Raw genomic sequence first — 17,487 nt, forward strand, 5'->3', positions numbered from 1 at the left:
AATAAAACTAAAAAAAAAAAAAAAAAAAAAAAAGACCGTACCCTTTTATGTAATGATGTTTACTTTGAATTTATATTAGTTCATACAAACACTCCATCCATGCTTTTGTTCTGGCCCTCCGGTCCAGTTTAAGAACCCATTGTGGCCCTTGAGTCAAAAAGTTTGCCCACCCCTGACCTAGACTCTAGGTGATGTGTGCCCAGGTGTTCATCATACTGTCCCTTCACCATCTCTAGTGAACTTTTGCACAATATAAGAAATTGGGGAAAGGGATTTAATCAAATTCATCTGGATGAACCTAGGGTTAATATGGGTTTCTATGGAAATCAGGATAACATTTTCTGCCTGACTGTCAAGTACCAGAGACCCAAGGATAAGCCATGCAGGTATTTGCCTATCAACACAACACAGTGCCTTGACACCCATGCTGGTCTCCCAGGACAAGGCCCAGTGCCCAGCACACAATAGATGCTCACTAGCCATGCATGGTGGGAGAACAGAGTGTTCACTGAAGTGGAACCTTTGTGGTAGGGTGCCCAGCAGTTCAACTAGTGGTGAAATGGAAGAAGGAAATGGGCAATATAACCACAGCCTTAAAGGACCATGACCTTGAAAGAAAAGAGACAGAGAAATTAACAGGAATGTTTGATGCAGAAGGGGAGAGTGGGATAAGATTGATCTAAAAAAGTGTTTTAGTAATGCTTAAAGTTTAGTTTTTATACCATAAGCAATAGAGGGCTATGATCTAAAAAAGGGTTTTAGTAATGCTTAAAGTTTAGCTTTTATACCATAAGCAATAGAGGGTTATGAAAGAGTTGAGCAGAAAAGTAACTTTAAAAAAAAAAAAAGGTAACTATGACAACAGCTGGGTGGTTAGGTTAGAGGGTGGTGCAGCACCAATAATGACCAATCAACACAAGAGCAAATTAATAACGATATAATTTAAGTACCACTGTACTGGGAGAGCCAAAGGAATGACAGCAGAATTTTAATAAAGTGGTGTTTGTAAAGGCTTTTATACATTAGCAAGAAAGGAGATAACGGTAATACACTTGATTTCTGACAACATAGAGGGTAATGGACCAAGTGATAATTCATATGATTTCACTTGTATGTGGGATCTAAAATAAACAAAACAAACAAACAAGCAAAACAAAAACAGACGCAGATACAGAGAACAAACTGATAGTTGCTAATGGTAAAATTCTACCTCCACACAGCCGACCAACCCTGGAACTCCTTCCTTCTCCCTCGGCTGTCCCAGTGCTGAGTACATAACAATGCCAAATCATTTGGGACACACTGACAGTGATTTACATAATTCCCTAACTGCACTGACAGATATATGCTCTGTCTCTCCAGGGACACCTTACACTCCTTTTTTGACAAAGATCATGTCTCCTGCTACCCTGTTAAATTTACCAGGCCACGTAGAATGCTTAAGCATTTTAACAGGTGTACAAAATCTGATGGCTCTGCACTGTCCTGGTTTTTCTGCAAGTCAGCCAAAACTGGACACTCAGGGGGAGAAGAGGGACTAACACAAAATTAAATTAAGTAGGACATTTATCAAGTCAAACTTTTGTCAAGTTAGGTACCTTAAATTGGAAAGAAAAGAAGGAAACATCCGTTCAACTCCTTCCAGCATAGCCTCTCCTCCTCATTAGCATCATAGAGAAAGAAATGCAAGGCAAATTTCCCTCTAACTTTTCTTCAGAAAATTAAGGCATTTTTTTTTCCTACAAGCTGCTTAAACATTCTGTTTCCACACAGTAGCAATAAACAGCCTCACCATAGCACTTGTTAACCTTTTTTTCTTCTAAGAAAATATCCCATTGCCCCAAAGCCCCACTATTCACAGCTTAATTTGTAAACCCCATTAGACGAAAAGTAGCAGAAAATTGTGTCCCACTTCATGCAGCACCTTCCCTGTAGTAGTGACACAAGCAATTAAGCTAATATGCCTGTGTCCCAAGAGGAGGAAAGGGGACAAAAGTCTCAACTTTTCTAAATGGAATGAAATTTTCCTTCACTACAGAAGCAAGGTTCAGAGGGTGAGAAAAGGAAATTGCAAAGCAGTTAAATTCACTCTTTAATAATACAAGACCATAATCAACTGCAAGTCCTTCAACTTACATTATGCCTTTCTACTGGGATACTCATGTAATTTCAAATGTATTACTGTAAAATCCTGGTCACTGGAGAGGCAAGAGACTGGGGGGATAAAACGGACTTTAATTAAAATATGAATAATCTAAGTCCAGCTAATTCAAAGCATCTGACTCCAACACCTAGTCAACTGGGAAACAGCAGCTGCTTCCAATTACAAGTGATTCTGAATTAACCGGTATCAGTATTTAATGAAGAAGCTGTGTATGTAGGAAATTTTCCAAATCAGCTGTGCACAGCACACAGCCTTAAAAAAAAACAAAAACCCAAAGACCCAAAGGCCTATCTATATAACCATATTCTAGGTCAGGATAGTTTTTCAGCTTGCTCTTGTCTTTGCCTCTGACCCCAAAGGCCAGTCTTTCTGTTGCCCCCTGTATTGGGCTTTCCAATCCCGGATCCTGGGAACACAGACACTTCACAGGCAGATATGACAGCTCTTCCTGCTTCCTGCACACCTCTTGCCTCTCTCTCTTCTGGCACCCACGGATGTGACCTCAAGTCAGAAATCCAGGTAACCCAGCAAAACCCATTTTTAATCCTAACACACAAAATGGGAAGCCTGAAAAATCTCTTGAAGTGCAGTGGCCTCTCTAGAAATAGCAAAACTATAAAGGCCTAACCTCCTTCAGCCAGGACACTCCTACCAGCCTCTGTGGAAAGAACATTCCAGAAGGCCATCCAGCTTCTAACTGCAGGTGGAGCTTTAGACCATCAGATTCTCAATAGCATTTTTTCCCCCAATAGCTTTTTAAGGGTCCCACTGATGTGATAGGTGGGAGAGTGGAAAATAACAGGAAAGGAGAAGTGGAAACCTCTAAAATCTCCTTCTTAGATGCAGGAAAGACTAAAGAAGCTAAGCAGCAGCACTAAGAGAAAAACCCAGATGCAAAAGTCAGCCAACCAGATTGCTGGCTCTGGTCTTCTAAATCACCCTTTTATACATAAAAATTCAAGTTCTAAAACCTCCCTCTCATCTCCTGGGCTGATATATAATAAAGCACTCTGGAGACATCAGTTACCAAGGCTGTGTTAAATTATCTGAATTAATTTGGATCTGAGAACCCGACAATGCTTGCTGAACTGCCCTTTCCCCACACACGTCCTGTCTTACAAATAGAACATGTTTCTTCAGAACAAAATACTAGATAATACACAGAAACCTTTAGCTTTTCTGTGAAAATAAGAATCACTTAATTTTCTAGTTAATAGACAAAAATCCACTGGGTTCTTCTTACACCTCCACAGAAGCACACAAAAACATTATGGCTGTCCCCAAAAGTCTCATAAAATGCAAAGAATAATATTTCATAATGCCCAAAAACCTTATTTTTAAAAACTAGGAAAGGAAAAAGAACAGAAAAACTTGGGAGAAATACAGAAGGGGGGAAAAAATGAAACCAATAGGTTCTTCAGTGAGTCTCCCCACAAAATGAGATTGATCTTTAGGAATGCAGGATATTATTAATTTCTAAATATCATGCTTCAAAAAATAATGCCCTTAGAAACAACTTTGCAAAGAACACAATCATTATTTGAAGATCATTTCTTTACTTTTATAAGTAAGGGCTTGTATTGTCCCAGAGGAGGCACAGTGGGAACCTGTGCAGAAGGAGATTATAAACACTCATCCATCCCACTTATAAATCTTTAATCATTTGGCTATTCAACTCAATATATGTTTAGAGAGAACCCACAATGTGTATTCATTATTGTTAGCAAATAAAAAATATTTTTTAAAATAGTCTCAAGACATCAGTGCACAGCACTGTGGGGAAGACTAGGACATGCAGTTACTCTTAATATGAGGAAGTTTCAATGTTTCTAGGCAGGATCCTCCCCACCTCCACCCCCGGAAACTGAGCGAGTAAAAAATAAAAACCCACAAAATCCAGTAAGCACCGAATCTGAATAGTCCAACTTCCTTCTCCATAAATAGCCACTTAATAGGTTTTATTTTGTATGCTGATAACACATAAATGCAATCTCTTAACCTATCACACCTTTTAACCCGAGAGAAAAATCATTAAGATACTGTTTAACACTTGGGAGAATAATTTTTCAAAACATTAGTAGGAGGTGGGACCAAGGGGGAGCTGGGTTTATAAATTCAGTGACATGTAGCAATAAAATCGCAATAGAAATCAAATGCACAGGAAGTGCCAGACATTCCAAATTATTTGGCACAGATACTAAACTTAGGCCCCCCATTTAACAGATAAGGAAACTGAGACACAGAGAGATTAAGTAAATTAGGAGATCAAGTAAATGACAAGAATCATAATTGAAGCCCAGGGATCTGGCTGCAGAACCTGGAGGCAGTACTCCTGCCAAGATGGGGAAGACAGCACAAACCTTCAAAGTGAAACAGGATTAGGAGTCAAATCTCAGCTGAGGGGGGAGATTTGAATAGCCTTGTTTCCTCAACTGCAATTGGGAAAAAATGCCCACATCACAGAGTTGTGGTTAGACCTGAATAGGTAAAATACTGTACATAAAACATTTATTTTTAGGTATGTTTTTGATCAAAGTACTCCAATAGAGAGCTTTCCTTTTTTTAAAAAACATACAAGCATAAACTCATCATTTCAACATGAGTTCTGGATAGAAACCAGCAAGACAGCAAGGACTCTACACAGAAATTCCTGTGACTGCCCTGTGTTTACCAAATGAGACATGACAGAGTTTGAGGAATTGTATAACACTATACAGACAGTGCATTATAACTAGTTGTCTGTAAGGAAACAACACCAGGCTTCCTTCCAGAATAAGAAGTGAATGGTCCTCAGAGAGGAGCATTCAAGACACTGGGCCAAAAGAGGTTTCTTCAAGCACTGCTTAGGTTTTACAACCCCATCATGGCTGTTGTGTTATCCGCCCTCCCCCCGCCCTATGCTTGTCTCCAAGACCTGAAACTGAGAGCCACCAGTCAGTCAGTCAATCACGGTTCACTGGGACTGCTGTAGCACTGGAATGGAACCCGTCAGCCACAGCAAGATTAACAGGTCACGAACAGTGCTTCCCATCACTGTTTTTATTTTATTTTTTTAACTTTTTTGTTGTTAATCCTCACCCAAGGATATTTTTTCATTGACTTTTAGGAAGAGTGGAAGAGAGAGGGAAAGACAGAGAGAAACATCAATTGTTTGCCTCCAGCATGAGCCCCGACCAGAGACCAGGCCAGGGAGGAGCCAGCAACCAAGGTACGTGCCCTTGACTGGAATTGAAACCGGGACCCTTTGGTCCAGCGATCGCCAACCAGTGGTCTGTGAGGTCCAAAAGTTTGGCAACCGCTGGTTTAAGGAAACCTTTGGAGCAGCGGTCGCCAACCGGTGGTCCCTGAGATCTGAAAGGTTGGCGACCGCTGCTTTGGTCCAAAGGCCAACGCTCTATCCACTGAGCCAAACCGGCTAGGGCCCATCACTGTTTTTAAACATCATTCAATTGTGGGAGAATGACTACCATGATCTTCAGTCTCTGGTAGTTCAGAAATTTTTTGGTAGAGGAGATCTTTGGTAATGAAGCTACTCATGTTAGAACAAAGACATGAGAAGAGGAAGAGAACCACTGCACGAACTACCCACAAGAATAAAATTAGTCCTAAACCCTTGCTTGATACAGGAAGATCCCCAGAGAGACTGGGAGAAATACAGAATCTCAGGCCCCACCTCTGACTGCTGAATGAGAAGATCCCCTTTAACACAATCCCTGTGCAATTCCTATCACTGGTCTAAAACCCTCATATTTGGTCTCAATCCTGGATTTCCCTCTTCATGTCCTTCCACACCACTAGAGTAAAATATATGCATACTAGAGGCCTGGTGTATGAATTCGTGCACAGGTGGGGTCCCTCAGCCTGGCCAGCGATCAAGGCCTATCGGGGGGCCAGCCAGCTGGCCGACCGGAAGGACCCTGGGAGGTTGGCCAGCTGGGCCTCCCCCCATCAGGACCTATGGGGGGCCAGCATATCCGGGGGGGAGGGGGCAGCCAGGGGAGGGCTGGCAGGGGGAAGGGCCTGCAGGTGATTGGAGGGGGCCAATCGGGGCCAGGATCAGGATGGCTGGCTGCCACAGTGCCCGTCATAGTGACCGGTCATTCCGGTCATTCTGCCGTTCGGGTCACTGGGTGGCGATCGCTGGACCAAAGGGTCCCGGTTTCGATTCCAGTCAAGGTCACGTACCTTGGTTGCTGGCTCCTCCCCGGCCTGGTCTCTGGTCGGGGCTCATGCAGGAGGCAACCAATTGATGTTTCTCTCTGTCTTTCCCTCTCTCTTCCACTCTTCCTAAAAGTCAATGAAAAAATATCCTTGGGTGAGGATTACACTAGGTGTATCGGTTAATAATGCAGATTTTATAATCAAAGAAAACACAATAATTTCAAGAGAAACATCAAAAGTGCTTTATTAAAAGTAATGTCCATCACTAACATCATCAGCATTCACATTTCCCCCATCTTTCAAGTAATTTGTGGAGGCAAACCATTCAGAGACCCAATTTTCCACTTCTTTGTATGTTTTGAACTGCTGCTCAGAAAGTGCATGTTCCATCGATTGGAACAAGTGGTAATCTGAAGGAGCAAGATCTGGTGAATACAGTGGGTGGGTTAATACTTCCCAGGCAAGATCTTTTAAGATGTCTTTAACTGGTTTTAAAGTGTGTGATGGTGCGTCATCATGAAGCAAAATTACTTTGCCGTGTCTTCTGGCACATTCTGGTCATTTCACGATCAAAGCGTGGTTCAAATTGATTATTTGTTGTTGGTAGCAATTAGTATTAACAGTTTCACCTGGTTTTAGAAGCTCATAATACGCCACACCTTCCTGATCCCACCAAACGCAGAGCATTGTCCTCTTTCTGAAGTGATTTGGCCTTGAAGTCGATGCTGACCTGGATCAACCCATGATTTAGTGCATTTGGGATTCTCCAAATAAATCCACTTTTCATCGCCAGTCACAATTAGATGCAAAAAAGACTTTCTTTCGTCCTGTTGAAGCAACATTTTATTGACTTTCGGTTTTCCACTTGTCTTTCGTTCAGCTGATGTGGCACCCACTTCCTTCCTTTAAAATCTTTCCCATTGCTTGTAAACGATCGGAAATTGTCTGCTGAGCAACGTTTAATCTTTCTGCAAGTTGTTTTTGAGTTTGACATGCATCTTCATCCTATAATGCTTGTAATTGTTAGTCTTCAAATTTTTTCAGTTGACCTGGACGTTCTTTGTCTTTCACATCGAAATCATCACTTTTAAAGCATTTAAACCAGCGGTCACAAGTATCTTGAGCTGGAGCATGTTCACCATAAGCTTCCTGAAGTATTCAGCAGCACTTTTCTTCAAAATAAACTAATAAATTAAAACTTCCCGCAAATGCTCTTTTTTTCCGGCACGAAATTCGACATTTTTAAGTGTATGATGTTAACACCTTCAGAAAATTTGACATATGAAGTTTTGAAGCTTGTTGTCAACACAACAAAATAGCATACATATCAAATCACATATATATCAACATATGTGTAACTCCATCTATTGAAAAAAATCTGCATTATTAACCGGTACACCTAGTATAGATAATTGGAATATATAAAGTAGATAATATATATGTGTATAATTAAAACTGAATAAAGTAAAAGAGAAGTCAGGCTGCCAAAAAAGGGAAGTCTAGGAAGACAAAAATCATGTTCCAATCATACACAACTTCACAACTAAGGAAAACTCGACTGTGGAAAGGCAAAGTAAGTTACATGCAGAACAAAAACCCAAACCAGAACCCAATGCCTCTATAACACAGTCACTATCAAGTCCAAAGTTACCTTTCAATTTCTAGCTGTACAACCTATTAGCTTGACAGGACTCAAAACCATTCAGCTTCTTAAAATATCAATTCCTGTGAAATGAAGAGATATTCAGACTACCTAACAAATGATTAGGACCAAATACACAAATCCCCAACATCCTGAGGAAACTATTTCCTCTGTCTGAAGAAAGAAATGCTATATCTACAGAAGTACTAAGGAATGAGTATAATTCCCTTTTAAATATTCCTAGTGTTAAAAAAAAACAATAAAACCACACACACACACACACTTCTATATAACTTCTCGGGGGAAAAAGTGAAAAGGTTGAGATGAAGCTTAATCAATCTCCTTGCAAAACTCAATTTAAGGTCATGTCACAGAATATTAAATTTACCTATCTCCAATATGTGAGGTAAATCATATAAGCACCCTTTCTGCTGACAATCCAGGTCTGAAGTGACAATAGTTCATTTCTGGACCCAGACCGGACACTGGTCTATTCATCAGTGAAAACATAAATGCTGTACATAAATGCTGCCCGAACAACAGAGAGCATTTTCCTACAGATCCAGAGCAGATTTTTGTGAACATCCAATAACAAGAAGCCAGTTAATCACCCAAATGTTCAGGGGGTATCTCCAAAGTGCACTAGAAGATTAAAATGCCAATATAAGAAGTCAGTTATCAAGTCAGAACCTGCACGTTTTAGATAAGAAGTTTTACAGCCCAGTGGCTTGGTCAGGGGTTGGGGGTGGAGCACGGAGTGCGGGTTGGGAGGAGACAGAAAGCTTATTATAAGGACTTTTCTCCTTCAACAAGGAAGCAACCAGCTAACAAAGCGGCAACCATTTTGAGGCCACCAAGAGATGTTGGCTCAGCACGTGTTTTGATAAACTCTAGGATATTCCCAAGAACAAACCAGACAAGGAGCCTTAAATCTCCTCACCGGGAACAGCTGCTGGCACTTTCCACCTTGCCTGCCACTGGCACATGCCTTGACTTTAAAAGATTTGACAAAAGAGTTATAGCTCTGAACTTCCTCGACTTTAATTAAAGTTGGCGTCCACTTCTGAAAAATCCTCAAGTTTTAATTTTGTTTTGTAGTCCCACTAATGCTTTTAAATGAGAGATGCTGTGAAAAGGGGAAGCAAATTCTTTGCAGCTGTGTTTGAGCATCCTGCCAACTGAAGCACAGGAAGAAGCTCTCCCATGCTAAAAAATTTCCAACTGGGAGATTTACAAAACAGCAAGGGAGAATGGAGGGTGGAGAGGAAGACATATGCAAGGGAAAGATCTGCAAAAGGCTTCCTTTTTTGTTTTTAAGTCCCAGGAGCCTTTGGAGGCTGTCATGCTTCATCGATTGCTACCCCCTCCCACTTTACCCCCTTTCTAAAGCCACCGTCCTTTCCATACAGGCTTGCAGACAGAGGTACATATTCTGCAGAACTACTGCTTCGAGGTTCCTTTATTTTACTCCCATCTCCCCAGGCCTCCCCAACAGTTATTCTGTCACAAATGGATAATGGAAGGAAGCTTAACAAGGAGGTAGCAACCATTTTCCCTTGACTAAATGAAGTCCTGGAGTTAAGCTGCACTTCTAAGAAGGAAATGACAATCATTTTGGCAAATGAACTTTTTAGTTTCTATTAGCAGCAGCAAGATAACCATTGTCAACAATAGCAAAAGCTCAAAAATGAGCTTTTTGGTTGTGTTGTTAAAGCGCTTATGTGGGAAAATCTAGCTATGCCATTATGAAAAACTAATTCAGGTCAAATGCACCATCTGAGAGGGTTTGGAGATACTATTTTAAATTTCTGTATTGGTTATGGTAATGGGCTTTGCAGAGAAGGGAAAAAAAAGTAGTGGTCACCACCCCTTCTCACAATTTCCAGTAAGCAGGTAGGCAGTTAGGAGCAAAGGTTTCATTATCACCCACCATCCATCCCCCCCTGGCCACCAAGAGATGGGGGGAGAGGAGCAGGCCATATCCTCACTACGGCCAGAGTATAAATGACTGATTCATTTATACTAGAACTCTGGCGTTAAGTTCTGACTCACTAGCATTCTGGAAGGCTATGTCAATGTGCGCTCCATGGAACCAACTTTCCTCCTGCTGAATCCTCCAATGAATAGAGCTTATTCCCAGGGCCCCAAGTAACAACACAACATCATCCTCAGGAATGTAGGTGAAATACATAGCCCTCCAGGGATGAGTATGCACACAGCCCAATAACAGTCCTATCTCATATCTAGATGATTGTACAATAACAAAGAAATGTTAGACTAACAGCTGGGAGACCCTCGAAGGTCCTCAGTAATGAGATTAGAATAAAATCCCCTTCCTACGTCACAATAGACTTTTGAAGACAGGAGAGCCAATGAAATGTCCTCCCACAAAGAATTTCAACAACAACAAAAAAAGAATTTCAACAGCATGGGCTGAAACAATAACCAGAAAGCTCACCAGAACCAGTGTGTTCCGCACTCAGAGTATTCCAAGTCTGTTTCCATTTTACTATCATTTGAAACCTGACCCTAAGAACAATTTTCTACCTGGACTATTTCACAACTGACACACTTACAGTTGATTAGGATTTCCTAGTTGCTGGCATCCCCCGGCCTTTTGCTTCCCTTCAAGCAGATTTCTAAGCCAACCACTTCTGTGTCTATGTGGGAGAAGGCACTTGGTTCTACATCGAATGCTAGTGAGCTGCTCCCCCATGTTTGTGTTTCGTTTCGTTTTGTTTTGTTTTGTCTTGTTTTGTTAATGGGTACAGGACACTGAGGTCAGGAGAATGACACTCTAGGAAGCTCAGGCTCTCTGTGGACACATTTTTATGTTCAGAGTGTTCAGCTCATCATCTCTCCTTACAGTCAAAGGAGAGCAACTGGATTAATAGTTTGCTATCCAGCAAGTTGTAATGTGTCTGTATAATCCAAACTCTCCCTCAAAGCAGCTTAAGAAAGAGACACTGATATATGCAGGTGGAAGGGAATGCCTATCATGTAGGGGGCACACTTATTAAACCCCTCCTCTTTGCTCAGTGGGACACCTACATCCTATTTTACAGTGGAGAACACTGAGGCTGCCCTTAGATGAGGCTCAGTGATCTTCCAGGCACTCAGCTGGGAAGTTGCAGGGTGGACACTCAGTGGCCAGCTGCCATCCTTATTTAGAGCAGTAAGTCCTTATTTACAACAGTAAGTCTCTGGGGGTCATGAAGTGACGTTCACGTGAATGAACAAACACAAACACACACACACACACACACACACACACACACACCACGTGCATGCCCACACATACTTCCTTGCATATGTATTCACATAACTGTTTTTAAAACACTGAGAATACAGTGCTTTCAAACAAACTAAAATTAAGAACACGTTTTTGCTTTAAGATAACTCAATAAAAGCAGAAGCAGCTTTGATAAAAGATTCCTAAAGCTCAAAATATACAACACCCTAGCCAGGAGAAGTAGGTTGGGCAATGGGGTTTCCTGAAGCACAACCAAGCACTACTAGGTGGGGAACAATGACCATGAAACTGCTGTTTCCGTCTGAGCCCCTGCAAATTAGTCTTTCTCGGGGGGGGGGGGGGGGGGGGGGATGTGAAGCTCGCTCTCTGCTATTTCCCTGTTCATGGCTTCTATTCCAGGGTGAGTGTGTGATGATAATGGGATGGTGTCAAGAAGGAAGTAAAAAGTCTAAACTGATATTTGTATTTGTTCTCTGTTGAAAGTTCACTATAAGAAAGAAGTAAAATATACTTGTCAAGAGACCATTCTCTCCCCTCAAAAGAGCTCTTTAAAAGAGACGCAGAAGGCCGAAACCGGTTTGGCTCAGTGGATAGAGCGTTGGCCTGCGGACTGAAGGGTCCCGGGTTCGATTCCGGTCAAGGGCATGTACCTGGGTTGCGGGCACATCCCCACTAGGAGATGTGCAGGAGGCAGCTGATCGATGTTCCTCTCTCATCGATGTTTCTAACTCTCTATCTCTCTCCCTTCCTCTCTGTAAAAAATCAATAAAATATATTTAAAAAAAAAAAAAAAAAAGAAGAGATGCAGAAGAATCTCCAAATTCTGCTTAATCAGCACAAACACCACATGGGATCCACTGGACTCATTTGTCCTCTTGGGCTCCAGATGCTTTGTAGGGTAAAACAAGGAGACATAAAGGAATTAATAAGAGTATATGTGGCAGATATTTCAGATAAATCTAATCAGTACTGACCTATAATTTGGAGAACCTGCACCTTGTGCCATCTTTTTCATGAACATGGTAGAGCGCTTTGGGACTTTTCCAGCTGGGAGGAAGGAAACACCATTATTCACCCCCGTTGGCTGAGAGACTTGACAAGCTCCACTTTTAAAACCTGTACAGCCCGTCTCTGTCACTCCCAAGATGGCGGACCTACTGGGCTCCATCCTGAGCTCCATGGAAAAGCCACCAGCCTCAGCGACCAGGAAACTCGGCGCAGGGCCGAGAGCAGGCTGCCCACCTGAAGAAACTACAGGAGCAAGAGAAACAACAAAAAGTGGAGTTCCGTAAAAGGATGGAGAAAGAGGTGTCCGATTTCATCCAAGACAGTGGGCAGATCAAGAAAAAGTTTCAGCTGATGAACAAGACAGAGAGAAGCACACTATACAATGTGGTGGAAGTGGCTGGCCTGACATCCTTCAGAGAAGGTGATGAATGTTGCTATGTCATGATCTTCAAAAAGGAGTGTGCACCCTCAGATGAAAAGCTGGACTCCTACCATCATGGAGAGGAGTGGGACCCCCAGAAGGCTGAGGAGAAACGGAAGGTGAAGGAGTTGGCCCAGAGGCAGGAGGTGGAGGCAGTTCAGCAGGAACCTGTGATGGTGAGCCCCACAGGTGACTACAAGGACAAGAACAGCCACCTTATAGGCAAGGGGGCAACCAAGGATACAGCCCATATGCTACAGGCCAACAAGACCTATGGCTGTGTGCCCGTGGCCAAAAAGAGGGACAGGACACATGCTCCATTGAAGAGGCTATGAATAAGATCCGAGCCAAGGAGCGTCTGCGGCAGAGTAGGGAAGAGTTGCCACCTACCTCCCAGGAACCCCAGCTCTCTGGGGCAGGGCAGGGTGGGACAGGATGCTGCTATTAAAACCCATTCTGGAGCACCACCTCTGAACCACCTCCTAACAGCCATCACTTAGGCTGGAGGAAGCAAGTGTTTGATTTGTCACTGTTAGAGTTTGGATCTATGTGTGTGTGTGTGAATGCACAGGTGGGTATTTAATCTGTATCATTCTGTTCTCCTTGGAACTTTCTTCCCCACGGGGCTGGGGTTACTTTACATTCAATAAACACTGTTTGACCCTCCCCCCCCCCCCAAAAAAAAAAACAACCCTGTACAGACCGGCCTCCACCAGTGCCCTCCAGCTTCCATGAAGCATGACTTTCAGAAAGACCCCTGAAGCTGAGAAGGGGGCTGGAAATAAATCACATTAAAATAAAAGGAGGGCTGGGACAATTCCACACTATCCAGCAAAAGACCATGGATACAGGTCCCAAACACATGAGTGTCCAGCCCAAAAGAGACTGGACATGCTGCCATGGCTATCCCAGGTCAACAGCCACTGATGGGCCCTGCAGGGACACCCACTAATTGATTGGAAAGTGACCTGTCCAGAGGGTCTTTCTGCAGCCAAGAAGTAGCCTTAACCTCTGTCTGTCTCCATGGGTAGAAATGAAGGCAATTCCCAAAGCAATATCACTTCACAAAATAAGTCCCATAGCACTGAATCCAGAATGTTACTGTACAGCTATTTGGAGTCCCAGCTGACAATCCCATATTTATTTGGAGCAGGGAGGATGATTAAGGCTTTAAAATTCAATTACAATTATGGAACTCTGAAAAACTTACTAAAAGAATGAATGCAAACCTACATTTTGAGATGCAGAACTAAAGAGACAAGATTTCAGAGCCCCCACCTTGTCCAAAAGAGGGTCAGTCCCTCAACACAGACTGGATCAGTGACTGTTAAAGACAAGGACTGGCTGCATTCAGCCAACATTATAAGAACAACCAAATGGTCCTGCTCCTTAGTCTTGTGTTTTTAAAGGACGGTCGATGTGCCAACTATTTTAAAGCTCCAACACACTAATTCTGTAAACAATAATGGCTACAGCCTGCACAATACGCACTGGAATGGATTCCTCAACTTGGCCTCATCACTTATGCAGCTGATGAAACAAACACTGACAGCTTTTTTGCATTTGTAAAGGCCCCACAGCAGCTGTGGTGATCCCACCATAGAGCAATGAATTAAGCCTGAAACCCAGCTGGGTCTGAACAGAAGCCTTTTTTGCACAATACAGCAAGACTATCATTGTTAACCTAGGCATTATTGGGAAATATCCTGCATTACATTATTGGGCAGTTCTAACTCAATTTTTAAAATTAGCTCTAATAAGCAATTTTAGTAGGAGGTATACGGCATCTGCTTTTGAAAAAGCACAAGTATGTGTACAGGTTATAGGTACAACACACAAAGCTCGGCAGAACACAGATTTCCAGTGAAACAATGCAAAGTTTAAAACAGTAACTCCTCCTTATTCATACACACATGCACGCATACGCACTCACTCACTCACATCTACCTTCCAAAATTGAAGAAGGTATGTAACCTTGAAACTTCCTGGTTATTTGACCACTACAGAAAAAATATGGAATATAACTCCCCATTAGGTAAGCCAAATCCATGACCTAAGCACAAGAGTCAATTTGGAACAGAATGCTGTACTTGAAAAACTGGAGTTTGACAAAGCATGATTAATATCATTGGGAAGGACATTTTTTTACACTGAACTTGAGAGCACTCTGTAATAAATAAGATTCCAAATGCTGACAGACACACCAGGAACCTCGAGAAAAGGCCCAGACATCCACACCAAGATGTTCACTCCTCCCAGAGATGCAGAGATGCACCCCCACTTCTCTAAAGGCTTTGGGGCACCCTCAGGCCACCTGAGTTTTTCAACACCCAGCTTCTACTGCTGCACACTTTCCCTGAACACTTAAAAATTAGCAAACAGTGCCTGACTCAAACAAGAAGCCAATCTCATCTCAACAATTTCACACCAACTTGGGGAAATAAATCTGGTAAAAATCAGAAAAATCAAAAGAAAACATGGGCCCTAACTGGTTTGGCTCAATGGACAGAGCACCAGCCTGTGGACTGAAGGGTCGATTCCAATAAAGGGCATGTACCTTGGTTGCGGGCTTGATCCCCAGTTGGGGGTGTGCAGGAGGCAGCTGATCGATGTTTCTCTCTCATTGATGTTTCTAACTCTCTATCCCTCTCCCTTCCTCTCTGTAAAAGCCAATAAAATATATTTTTTTAAAAAAGCAAATAATACCAACCAAAATACCAAACATTAATAGTCTAAAAAAAAAAAAAAAGGAAAAGAAAAGAAAAGATGGCACCATCCCTCCTCCTTAAAAGAATTCCATTTCTTAAAAGAATTCACTATGAATGGCCTTTTTTTTTTAAGTATTTTTTCATTTAGGTAAAGCAGGTTTGGAGGGAGCATGAAAATCAGGGAGAATTTCTAGGTAGATAGTTCTATTCCTCATAGTGCTTTGCCAAAGAATGACAACATAGCTAACCATAAGAAAGTTAAAAAAAAAAAAACTGAAGCAGGAAAATAGTTCCTCGTCCTTCTCTGCACTACCAGAGGAGCCAGCATTTTAAACTCTACCTCTCCCAAAACTATGTGGTAAATGCTGTGCGAAGATGCTTCTGAAGACCCACAACTACAGCCAAAAACACCTGAGTACCAACAAAAAGTAACTCACCCCATGATGAAATTCAAAGTCCCACCTTTTTTTCACACTTAAACAAATGGAGCATCTGGTTCCAGCATAACTGTGCAGAAACAGTGTTTACAGTGTACAGAAGGACAGAAGAAATAAGACCACTCTTGGGCACCCACACACATAGTGAAGAGGGCGAGTCAGGCAGGGAGGAAAATGAGAATCTGAGGCAAGGCAACTGCCCCAGAAGCAGAGGATTCAATATGGCACTGCTGAACCGAACAGAGGAGGCTCAAAAACAAAAGCTGAGAGTAACAGCTTAGCAGGTTAGTAAAACAGCGGTAAATAAATTCAGTAATAATGCATGTGCACAATTTTATAATTCAAGGTATTTCTAGAGTAGCGCAACCTCACAAAAACGTATACATAAATACTCATAGGAGCATTAGGTGGAAACAAACCCACATGTCCATCAGTTAATGAATGGATAAGCAAAACATGGTATGTCCATACAATGAAATATTATTCGGCCATAAAAAGGAATGAAGTACTGATATGTGATACAACATAAACAAACCCTGAAAACATGCTAAGTGAAAGAAGCTAGTCACAAAAAGCTACCTATTGTATAATTCAATTTATATGAAGTGTCTAATACAGGCAAATTCATAGAGCAGAAAGTAAATTAGTGGTTGTCAGAGACTGGGGGAACTAGGATGAAATGAGAAGTGACTGCCAACGGGTGTGGAGTTTCTTTTTTAGGTGATAAAAATGTTCTAAAATGAATGGTGACGATGATTACACAACTCTAAATATACTAAAAACCATTGAATTGTTAAGAGGAAAAAAATTGTATTTGCATCCAAAGTCACTCAGGGAAAGACTGAGATGCCTAAATTGCCTTTTGTCTTGAACTACCACTGAAACATGGAAAGAAAAATAGTTGAACTTCCGAAAGGACTGGAATAAATTGGGGATATAAGAAGTTTTTTTTAAAAAAAGGCTAAAAGAACTGACACTTTGCTAAAGATACGGCAGAAAGGATACATACCAAGAATATATATACTATTAGTTAGGCTGTAAAGTTCCATGCCATGAGGGTGAACTTTAATTTCCCAAAAAATAAAAACTGCAACTTTAGCCTTCCTATTTCCCTAAAGCTATAGTGTGAGCTTTAAATGCACGAGAATCAACCATTTAAACATATTTATTCAGTGTCACCACCAACTCATACAAGTCCCTTAGTTTTAAATCTATCTTTGAATTCATAAATTGGGCAGAAAGCAGTTAGAAGGAGAAAACTCCAAAGGCAAGCTTATCACCTTTTTTAAGGTATTACTTAACACCTTTAAAAAGCATTTGCTCTGGCCAGGTGCTCAGTGGTTAGAGCAGCCGTGGGCAAACTACGGCCCGCGGGCCGGATCCGGCACGTTTGAAATGAATAAAATTAAAAAAAAAAAAAGACCGTGCTCTTTTATGTAATGATGTTTACTTTTAATTTATATTAGTTCACACAAACACTCCATCCATGCTTTTGTTCCGGCCCTCCGGTCCAGTTTAAGAACCCATTGTGGCCCTCGAGTCAAAAAGTTTGCCCACCCCTGGGTTAGAGCATCAGTCCACAGACCAAAGGGCTGTGGGTTCGATTCCTGGTGAAGGGTATGTACCTCAGTTGCAGTTAGATTCCCAGCCCTGGTTGGGGCACATGTGGGATGTATCTCTCATGTGGATGTTT

At 41.9% G+C, this 17,487-nt stretch overlaps 1 protein-coding gene, 1 non-coding gene and 1 pseudogene across 3 annotated transcripts in view; 1 reads left to right on the top strand and 2 right to left on the bottom strand.

Moving 5' to 3' along the window:
- Positions 1–17,487, bottom strand: part of JARID2 (jumonji and AT-rich interaction domain containing 2) — a 290,372-nt gene that overhangs the window by 257,187 nt on the left and 15,698 nt on the right. The window lies entirely within an intron of this gene.
- On the bottom strand, positions 5,064–5,190 carry LOC118678002. The gene has a single exon (XR_004974695.1). It is a non-coding gene; the product is annotated as a small nucleolar RNA SNORA54 (small nucleolar RNA).
- Positions 12,366–13,232, top strand: LOC118677510 (annotated as a pseudogene).

This window comes from Myotis myotis, unplaced genomic scaffold, assembly GCF_014108235.1.
Source record: "Myotis myotis isolate mMyoMyo1 unplaced genomic scaffold, mMyoMyo1.p scaffold_m19_p_2, whole genome shotgun sequence".
NCBI lineage: Eukaryota > Metazoa > Chordata > Mammalia > Chiroptera > Vespertilionidae > Myotis > Myotis myotis.